This window comes from Carya illinoinensis, chromosome 3 (genome assembly GCF_018687715.1).
Source record: "Carya illinoinensis cultivar Pawnee chromosome 3, C.illinoinensisPawnee_v1, whole genome shotgun sequence".
NCBI classification, from domain to species: domain Eukaryota; kingdom Viridiplantae; phylum Streptophyta; class Magnoliopsida; order Fagales; family Juglandaceae; genus Carya; species Carya illinoinensis.
The window spans coordinates 8,692,276-8,701,251 of NC_056754.1; the positions used below are offsets into that span (position 1 = coordinate 8,692,276).

Consider the following 8,976-nt stretch of genomic DNA (forward strand, 5'->3'; position numbering starts at 1 on the left):
ATGGGAAAGAAAGAGATGGGCACTGAACTAAAGAAAGTACGCCTTGTGGCATGTTTTGCGGTACTCCTACTGATTTCACTCGGCACGAATCCGTCTGCAGCAGCCTCTACTTTTGATGGCAACAAAATCCTCTCACGCATTGATGCCACAATTGCCGAAGAAGTACAGCCCTTGATGGAGTCTGAAGTGAATAGAAGATTCCTCCAAACCAATACTCCAACTTATAGAACTCAAGGTAGGGGACCAGTTTGTAATGCAACGCTATATGGTAATTGTCTAATTCCCCTCAATGGAAAATCTGAGCGCTGCACTGTCTACAATAGGTGCCAACGCGGCGGCTCGCAATTGTGATGTTTGCGTTTAAGCTGGCTTCGTTAAATAGGTTATTGTTTATATATAACATTTGCACAGTTGGCAGTTGGGTAGGGATTGTTTCTGGTCTCTTTTTAGGGGGCTGCAATTCTAGTTGCAGTTAGCTCGGTGTTGTGGACACTGTATCACGTTGGTACTCGTGAATGTTAGCCGTTTAGAGTTTAGAGTAGAGTATTCCTGTTGTTTTCTTTGAGTTGTAAGTTGTAAATGTCCTGGAACAAGCTAAAGGCTGCCGATGGTGTTGATGTAATCTGGTAATTCTTTGCTCATTTGTTGCAACTGGTTGCCTCGGTTAATTACCTGGAGTCGGTTTAATCTTTACTAGTTTTTTGTGTTGTACGCTGGCCAGCTCTGTATATGGGCCTGTATTCCCCACATGCCAGTGTACGTTTATGTCATAGAGTAGTCTGCACGTTATTGCAACCTATGTTATCACTGCCGGTACTGTGACGCCCCCAAATTTCGTTTGAGATCGGACGGACATTTGAAGCGTCGAGATATGCAACACAAGGTTACCTACCCCCGTTCATGACATATAAGATGCAATATTCCTAACATGCATCTAACATTATGCAATATTCGCAGCGGATAATTTTTTTCTTTAGCAATACTATGCACCAAATTGAAAATCTCTCAATTGCTTAAAACATACTTCATACATAAAGACCCATTGAATAGATCACAACACTAGTAAAAAATAGTTATGATCCAAAAAATACTAAAGATGCAACTCCATTGTACAAGTAGTAATTTACGTGAACTACTATATTAACATTGACGTCACACCGTCGCTTAGTCAACTGTGTCTAGTTGATCAGCTCCTGATTCTCCTTCGGGTCCTGTAACAAGATCTACCATTCGGGGGAAATGGTAGTTGGGACTACCAAAGTGAGATTTGATTACAAATCTCAGTAAGTTAACAAAAAACTTCCACACAAGCTAATGATGCATGCATGACAGTAAAAGCATAAATGTATAATCAAATTCATAAGTAATTAAAGCATAACTTGGCATACAACATAGCATAATTGACATAACTTAAATTGAAACATGAACTGAACTTGACTTGACATGCACTTGATCTGAAACTTGACTTAACATGAAAAATACACACTCCACAGTTGTTGTGGTCCCATGTATTCTACGTGTAAATACATACTCCACAATTGTTGTGGCCCCATGTATTCTACGTGTAAATACATACTCCACAGTTGTTGTAGCCCCATGTATTCTACGTGTCACAATTGTTGTGTCTCACGTAGTGTATGCATCACAATTGCTGTGACCCCATACATAAGTAATCAAGATGAAATGTGACTGGAATACGAAAGGACTGAAACCCTGACGTAATATAACGTGACTTGAACATAACTTGAAATACATGACCAACTTGAGATAGAAATATTTCGTAACATGGCATAACATATAATAGACAACATATTTAACATGACATACTTGCAACAGTGAATATTACATGACTTGACATACATGTAATAGATGGCATACTTAGCATGACGTACTTGTACGGTACAATAATACATGACAGAATATATTATGTAACAGATAAAAATTTGATGATAGAATAAATTCTGTATAATAGACAATTACGTGATAACTTGGTATAGCATGACATATATGATAACACACATACATACACTGTAGTTCCTTTACTTAGCACACATACACATTAGACTGCTAGTAAGTTAAAAGCTAATTTACCTCGATCTCCGCGTTTCTTATAAAACTTTAAGTGCGACCACGAGGAACTGTAATTAGTGATTCTAAAAGTTAGAACTAAATCACTAAATATTTGAAATATGGAAAATACTAACTTAAAGAGTAAAATTTTCATTTTACTCTCTACATGTGGGAAAATGACCGTTTTACCCATAACTTAAGGATTTTGCATACTAACTCCAAAAGTTTTTAAAATTTACATTCCTCATGTAAATTTTGTCCTAAACTTAAATATCAACTCAGAAAAATTTAAAACAAAACACAACTATGAAGAACACACTATGGCCGAAACATCCATAGGCCATTTCCCTTGATTTTTGTTGCAATTCCTTCCAACTTCAAAACCCATGCTTAAACCAAAATTTTGCAACAAACATCTTCCAATCCTAAGTTCAAAACCATACTTAAAACATCCATTTAGAAAAAACTAATAATCAACACCAAACTTTTTGTAAAAAGATACAAGCACTTGAATCACAAGTTTTGACCTTAAATCAAAACGAATCCAAGAATTTCAAAAATCAAATCTTACTTCTAACATATTCATAATATCATCCTAATATCAACTATGCTTTAAATCATCAAACTAAAGTCACCAAAATCACAAAATAACATTTGGAGTTTTTGGTTTTACACTTAGTCCAAAAATAGAAACTTTTTCCTCAACTAATTTTGATAAATCTCTTGATCTATGACTTATAAATATATGATCTTCAAACCAAAACATTACATGGTTTAAAAAGATGTCCTAAAACATATATAAGCTTCTAATTCAAGATCACATGGTTAGAAATTAACCAAAACATAAATTTAGCCAAGAATATCCACACTTTGGCTTATCTGAATATCTCTTTGCATAAAATTTTATATCTTTGAAACTAACATCAATTATCCTCAAAATAATAATATAACATGTATATAAGATGTTTAGAATCCTCCAATAAAATTATCAAAGTCATTAGAATAGGTTTAGACCACCAAAGAGTTAAACTTTCTCAAAACAGAAACTGTTTTTCCTCTTCCAGTTTCTAAGTTTCTAAATCTAAGAAAATCTTTCATCAAAACCTTTAATCATGCAAAACTCCTCAACCAATAGTCATATATACATGTTAACAATACTCCATAAAAATTTCGGACCAATATCTATCCATTAGCTTGGTCAAAAACTCCAAACTATAACATATTCTCCAGTTTATCTCCCAGAATAACCTTTCTATAGCTTACACAATATTTGACTGACCAAATGATCTTCAAATGGGGCAAATAAGATATCCATGTAAACTAGACTAAAAAAGGAACAACTTATATGAAGGAGATTTTATGATAAAACACTTACAACAGCTTCGAAATGGGCGTGCAAAAGACCTCCTAAAAACTGTCCGAGAGAGAGTGTTTGATATTCTTTCAATGGAAAGTGTAAATGAAGATAATTTCGTGGGGAGAGGTGACTGGAGATACTTATGGATGAGATATGGAAGAGATGAGGCTGGAGTTGAGAGTTGAGTGTAGTTTTCTCCTACCCAAAATATCTATAAAAGATTATCTCATAATATTCTATCCAATAGTATCTACAAAAAATCAACTTAAGATATTTTTATCTAATAATATCTATAAAAATCAATTCAAAATATTTTTACCCAATAATATTCATGAAAATTACCTCAAGATATTTCTTTTTATCCAATAATATCTACAGTTTTGAACAGAAGTTTTGTCCGAAAATATGAAAAAAATGTTATTGCGCCATAAGACTTTAAATAACCCTCCGAGTCTAATGGCACAAACTATAATACATTTTGATACTTCTAACTATCTCCAATAATCAAAAACACACTTCTGATATCATAGTAAATAATAACACTAACTATGTAGTTAGACAAAAACCTATACGATTAATGGATTCGTGAAAACTTATGGAGTTTTCACGAGGTTCTCAAAGTTAATAGAAATTTCACAATTGAATTTCTAGCGAGCTGTTACAGGTACTAGTCCTGTCACCTAAACATTAATGTAGCTCAAAGTTTTTCTCAACTATAATTTTTTTTATATAATTCAGAACGGGACACAATTTTTCTTTTTTAAATAATCTAGGTAAATACAGTGGGGCCGTAGGCTCCGTATGAAAAATGCTAACTATTATTTAAAAAAAAATTATAAAAAATTTACTCATCTACATATTTAAATTTAAATTTTAAAAAAATTGACAAAATTAATTTTATAGTTAAAATTATAAATAAAATTATAAGTACAATTTGAAATTGCTTTAAAAGTCTTAAAAAATACTTAAAAATAATTTTAAAAGTATTTTAATAAAAAATAAATTATTTATGTATTACAAATTAAAATAATTTTTAATTTCAAATAAATTAAAAGCTACATTTGAAGAAAATATGCTTTTCCTCAAATATGTTTTTTCAAATAATTTGAAAGGTAATTCAAAGTTTAGAAATTTTTAATGTACGAAAATATCTATATAATATTTATATGATTACAACCTTTAAATTTTGAAGTATTAATATTTAAAAAATTAAATAATCATCATATAAAATATTTTTTTAATTTTTTTAAACAAATATAATATATTTAAAAATGTTTTAAATATATAGTTACTAATAAGAAATAATTTTTCAATAATAAAACTTATTAATTAAGTTATAAATTTTAAATTTTAAAATTATAAACTATATTTCCGCAAACATGCACGAAGTACTGTTCTACGAATATTAGGAAATTTCGCACAGAATTAACCAAAAAAAACTTTCCATCCACACAGGAGGTGCCCGATAATTCATTCACGAGAAAAACATCAGCTTGACCCAAGTCAAACGTACGTCGCTAGGCCAAACCACATGCACGGAGACGAATTATTAATTAAAGCCACACTTTCGCTCCGGCTCTGAGATATGATATTGTGCAACAAAGTGGTGTCGAATAACGTTTTGCCCCAATCTTCAATATCATGCACACGCTCGTGCTGATCTACCTATCCTTGTTCCTTTTCTTATCCAGCAACGCCGGTTCTACAACCGAAAGCCCACAGCGCCTTACACCCCCGCTGATAATCTTTTCCTGGACTGTGGTTCATCCTCCAGCCAAACTTTCGATGGACGATTTTGGAAAGAAGATTCACAATTCTCTCCTAAATCATCCTTACACTCCATCGCCACCGAACAAAGCCCTTCGGTTCCCCTCATCCCTTACATGACTGCTCGCATCTTTTACTCCGTCTCAACCTACTCCTTCTCCCTCTCACCTGGTCCAAAGTTCCTTCGCCTCTACTTCTACCCTGCTACATATCCCGGGCATGATAAAACCAAATCCTATTTCTCTGTCATGGCCAATGGTTTCACGCTCTTAAACAATTTTAGTGCCTTCCTCACTGTTTCCGCACTGGGAAGTGCAAAGCTCGTTAATGAATATATCGTCAACGTTCAAACAAATCAGAGGCTCAACGTAACTTTTACTCCATTGCCAAACTCTTACGCCTTCATTAACGGAATTGAAGTCGTTTCTATGCCCGACTACCTCTACACTGATCGTAGAGAAAACGCCGTCACCTTCATTGATTTCAATGCCATCCTCGATAATTCCACTGCTCTTGAGACCTTTTACAGGTTAAACGTTGGTGGAAAAGAAGTCTCCGGTACAGAAGATACTGGAATGTTCCGAGAATGAAATCAGGACGTGAACTATGTTTTTGACGTCGCTGGGACGACGCCCGTCGACACCAGTTTTAAGATTCAATACACTGCGGAAACGCCAGCCTACATGGCGCCGGAGATAGTTTACACTACCTTCCGTAAAATGTATAGAAATCCTAAAGACAACCTCAAGTACAATCTCATGTGGGTCTTCCCAGTCGATGTTGGATTTCTTTATCTTGTTAGGCTCCATTTCTGCGAGATTAAGCCGGAGGTTACGGAATCTTATCAGCTAGTGTTCACAATATACATCAATAATCAGACGGCGGAGTCTCAAGCGGACGTGATGCACTGGAGTAATGGTAGGAGAAACATTCCTGTCTACAAAGACTACGTGGTACGGGTGCACAATGAAAGGCAAGGCAAGCAAGATTTATGGCTAGCGCTGCACCCTAACATGAGATCACAACCACAATATGCTGACGCATTTTTGAATGGTCTAGAAATGTTCAAGTTGAACGATTCCAATGGTGTTCTCTCCGGGCCGAACCCTGACCCTTTACAGATGACACGTCCGACAATTTCAACCGGAAACAGAGCATCGACAAAGTCCAAAAGTAATTGGGCACTAATAATTGCAATCATTGGCGGTGCAGTTTCTGGCGTAGCTCTACTCGCCATTCTCGGTTCTTGACCATGCAGCTGACTAAGAGAGCAACGGCCTTGGGCTCCGCCGGTGGTTATTCATGGCGGAGTCTACTTTGTTCTACTACGACCAAGTCAACCAAGACGAAAGGCTCATCTTTACCGTCAGATTTATGTCGTCGCTTTTCATTTTCTGAAATCAAAGCCGCCACAAACAATTTTGACGATGTTTTGATCATCGGGGTTGGAGGATTCGGAAACGTGTACAAGGGGTACGTTGATGATGGGACCACCCGAGTTGCAATCAAACGGCTGAAATCGGGCTCCGAACAGGGATTTCACGAGTTCGTCACCGAGATTACGACGCTCTCCCAGCTACGACACCTCCATCTGGTGTCTTTGATTGGCTACTGCAACGATGACCACGAAATGATACTTGTTTATGATTACATGCCTCGTGCGACCCTCGGTGATCATCTCTACAACACCGATAATCCCCCTTTACCGTTGAAGCAACGGCTCGAGATCTGCATCGGTGCGGCACTAGGGTTGCAGTACCTCCACACCGGTGCAGCACATGATCATTCATCGAGACGTGAAGACGACGAATATTCTTTTGGATGAGAAATGGGTGGCCAAGGTTTCTGATTTCGGCCTCTCCAAAACTGGACCAACTAATGTGTCCAATACCCAAATAAACACCGAGGTCAAAGGTAGCTTCGGGTATTTGGACCCGGAATATATCAGACTTCAGAAGCTGACTGAAAAGTCCGACGTATACTCGTTCGGCGTAGTGTTGTGTGAAGTACTGTCTGCAAGGCCACCGTTTTTTCGTGCGGCTGAGAAGAACAAAGTGAGCCTTGTTGATTGGTTCCGAGAATGCTATAACGGCGACATGCTTGATCAGATTGTTGATCCTTTTCTGAAGGGAGAGATCACACCCGAGTGTTTGAAGAAGTTCGTGGATCTCGCAGTAAGTTGTTTACTAGATGACGGAAGCGAACGACCTTCTATGAACGACGTCGTGGGGAGTCTTGAGTTTGCATTACAACTGCAGGAGAGCGGCAATGATATCGGCCGCGGTGGGGACACGAAGGGACCCCTCGTTCAAAAGTTAGGGATAAGTGATAGCGATGAGATGCTTACTTCTTCTAGTGAAGGTGTATTCAATGCAGTGATCAGCAGCGATCTGAACTGTTCTGGAGACGACAGTTTGTTCTACTAAGGAGTCCAGTACTTGCCTCATGTCCGGAGTACTACTCGTGTTCTCTGAGCTTATGGATGGGAATGCGCTATAAAGGAATAATCGTTGAAATTCCTAGCAAACCTAAGAAACGGAATTGAGCTCCAGGGCAGATCACATGGGAAAGGTCCACGTGCGTATTTCATTTCAACGTGGAATGGTGTAATTCTATTTATTTTACTAGTTTTATTTTCGGTAGTATATCTTGGACCGGAGTTGCCGTACTTGCTTCGTTGCCTGTTTCATTGTTATTATTTGGAGTCCAAATTTAGTAAGAATTTAGATGTGAACAATGATCATTGTATAGCCTCTATCCGGTTTGGATATAAGAAATATCTTGTCTTATTTCATCGTATTTTATCATTATAATTTTTTTAAATCTCCAAATAAAATATAATAAATATTTCGATTTTTTTAAATCTCAAAATCATAATAATATTAAAAAAATATTCTAACAATATTTTATTCAACTTTCATATCAACTTATCTCATTTAATTCACTATCCAAACTATAATCCTAAATGTTTGGAATATAACTTTTCATGCTCCGGCTACATCCAAGTTACTATATTTAAAGTGAATCTTCTTTAAAATGAAATAAAAATGGTTTATGTTGGGTATACATAAATACTTTAGGACTCGAATTTGGGTCCGAGTTTTTGTCTCAAAAGTTTTTTTAATTCTTTTTTACTATTTTTTTTTTTACTTAGTGATTAAGAAAATATTTTATAGCGATGTTGTGAATTTTTTTTTAAAAAAAAAATATTTAAGAATATAAAAAATGAATGAAAAAAATTTTAAAAAAATAAATTGTTTTGCCTTATTTGGTAGGTTTTCGGACTACATCTCTTGGGAGATGTAGCATTACTCATTCCCAGTCTAAGATGATGGAAGCCAATATACACATGTACTGGTAGACAAGCAGTCAAGCGCCACATGTAGGGAATAGGGAAGCTAGACGGCGAGGAATGGGAAGGCTATGGGTGAGAAGTAACACAAAATAGTAGTCGGTGTGCATCAGGCAGTGGAGCTCTAAACGCCAATCCATTCGATTGCTAGATCTCAAATATTCAAGATTTGACTGGCCATGCCACACAACTATAAATCTCTTTGTATCTCTCATATGCATGTGATGCTATGATCGAGCCGATCCTCCATTCTTACCTGTCTTACTGCTTTTCTTAAAACTCGTCGATGGATCACTCGCTCCATATCCAAGTCTACAGAATAGGAGATGATAACCTTCCTCCACTGTAACAATATATCTAGAACTGGTGCAACCTCATCTATAGCACCCTTTCACAGCTGAAGTGGAAGGTTTAACCATAGATGTGTATT

At 36.3% G+C, this 8,976-nt stretch overlaps 1 pseudogene; it reads left to right on the top strand.

The window, feature by feature from the left end:
• Positions 1-7,620, top strand: LOC122304440 (annotated as a pseudogene).
• The last annotated feature ends 1,356 nt before the right edge of the window (positions 7,621-8,976 follow it).